Below are 2,340 nucleotides of genomic sequence, written 5' to 3'. Positions count from 1 at the left end.
CAGGTGGCTCCTGATTTTTCATTTTTTTCCCCAACAACAATGCTTAAAGCACACAAAAATTGAGAACCACAGAGAGGGGTACCACTATCCTGACTTGATGAAGATGATAGTTAACATTCGGCAAGCACTTACTATGCCCCACCCCCCAATCTCGTTTCAAGTGCGGTATTTACTTAACCAGGCAAAGCCATCCTCATTTTATGGACTTGAAGAAGAGATTGAGATGCAGAAGTAAAGAAAGGCTCCCAAGGTCCTAAGATTGTTCTGGGGTGGGGGCGTGGCCGAGGATTTGGTTCCAGACAGTGGGGTTCCCCACAGGCACTTCATTCTGACCATCAGAGAATAAAGTTGGAAGTAAAATGTGTCAGTAAGGAAGGGTTTTTAAGAAAGTACAGTTTTGAGGTGAATTTTAAATATATTTTCCATCATTCAACATTAGGTCTCCTATGTTTCAGGCTTTGTACGTGTGAACCACTCCTGCCTTCGGTCAGCTCAGGCAGATGAGAAAACAGAGGCTGAGGGAGTCCCGTGGTCTGAGGTCACACTGCTGGAAAGTGCCTAAACCCAGGACACAAACCTAGATCGATCTGACCCCATCGCAGATGCTGAGGTCAAAGTTTGAATTTTATCCTGGAAACAAGGTCAACTAGGTGATGTGAATTTGAGGAGTCACTATCAGAAGTGAGATCACTCTGGACAATATGGCAGAACGAGGGCAGCACCAGCCCCATGAAGGCACTTTGTATTCATGTAGGGGAGAACTGAGGGTTCAAACTAAAGGCAGTGCCAGTAGCTGGAATGACTGACCAGTTGAGCCCCATGCGGTGGCACACACATCTGCCTTTCACTTGTTACAGCCGCGCCAACCCCGGTGCCTGGCCAGGAGGCACTCCAGACATAATTCCCTAAACAGAGTCAAATGTTGTCCAGAGGGCTGGAAAGTTACAAACGCCACTGGCTACGGCAACTGAGTGATTGGGAATGTGCACCAGCGAGACGGCAGGCAGGGAGTGGAAAGTGAACAGGAGGTGAGAACGTGAAGACAGGGAGTGGGGCTCCTCTTCCCAAACAGCTGACTGAGAAGAGATATTTGGTAGTAGTTACATGGAGATAGATACACTGTTAGGCTTTTTTATTTTAAGATTTAAAAAAAGTGAGTATATTTATAAGTTAAAGGGTAAGAACCAATAAAGAAAAACATGTTTGAAGATAGAGAAGAAGGGAGAATGAATGAAGCAAGGTCCCCAAGAAGGCAGAAAGTGGGTACGCTCGAGGGCCGGAGAGATTAGCTCTGGGGCGATAGAAGAGCAAGGAGGGAGCAAGGACCTGTGTGGCCATGGAGACACTTCTGGTAGAGGAGAGACTAAGGAAGAACTCATCTGATGACCTCTGTTTTCCTCTATTTTAATAGGCTTCCATTTGCGAAACTACTCTGGGGAAGAAAGGATAATATGCAGAGAAGTCAACACTTCAGAAAATTCAATGTATCTAACAAAAACCAAACAGTACCTTCTCTCGAAGGTGGGCAAACTGAAAATAAATGTGTGCCTAAACCAAGAAGCTCCAGTATGAATAGGCATGTCACAAAAGTAGAAGATAAGGCTACTTATTTCCTCCAATAGTTAAAAGAAATAGCAGCAATGTTTGGAGATAAGTAAAAAACATATGTGAAAAAAATGAGATGAAATTCTTCAAGGTGTGAACATTTACAAACCCTTTAAACACATAGGTGCCATCAAAAGAGCCGAAGGGAATGTCCTCCTTTATTAAAAAGGTAGCAGGAGGGAATGGTACCTCAAAAATTAGAAAAGCAGAGATGATTAATATTTAATTTCATAGTGTACCAGATATAAGTAAAGTCTGGCCGGTGTGGCTCAGTGGTGGAGTGCCGACCCATGCACCAAGAGGTCGCCAGTTCAATTCCTGGTCAGGACACATGCCCAGGTTGTGGGCCCGATCCCCAGTGGGGGACATGCAGGAGGCGGTCAGTCGATGTTCTCTCTCATCAATGTTTCTATCTCTCTCTCCCTCTCATTTCCTCTCTCTCTAATATATCAATAAAGGGGGGGAAAAAAGATATAAGTAAGGTTTGGTAACAGGAATGGCAATATATTGTAATGTGAGAAGCCACCGTGGAATGGGAAAAGATTTGATGAAGTTCAGTTTCCATAAACAGCATCCAGCTAAATCCTTAGGACCTAGTAACTGCAATCCATGACAATAATAATACTGTCTGAAGTCTTAGGAATATTATTAGACATCATTTTGCATGACTGTTGTAGACCTGAGACAATTCCTAAGATTAAGTTACAAAACAGTACCTGCATTTAAAAAGAAACA

Source organism: Molossus molossus, unplaced genomic scaffold, assembly GCF_014108415.1.
Source record: "Molossus molossus isolate mMolMol1 unplaced genomic scaffold, mMolMol1.p scaffold_m16_p_20, whole genome shotgun sequence".
NCBI classification, from domain to species: Eukaryota; Metazoa; Chordata; class Mammalia; order Chiroptera; family Molossidae; genus Molossus; species Molossus molossus.
This window is presented reverse-complemented; position numbering follows the sequence as displayed.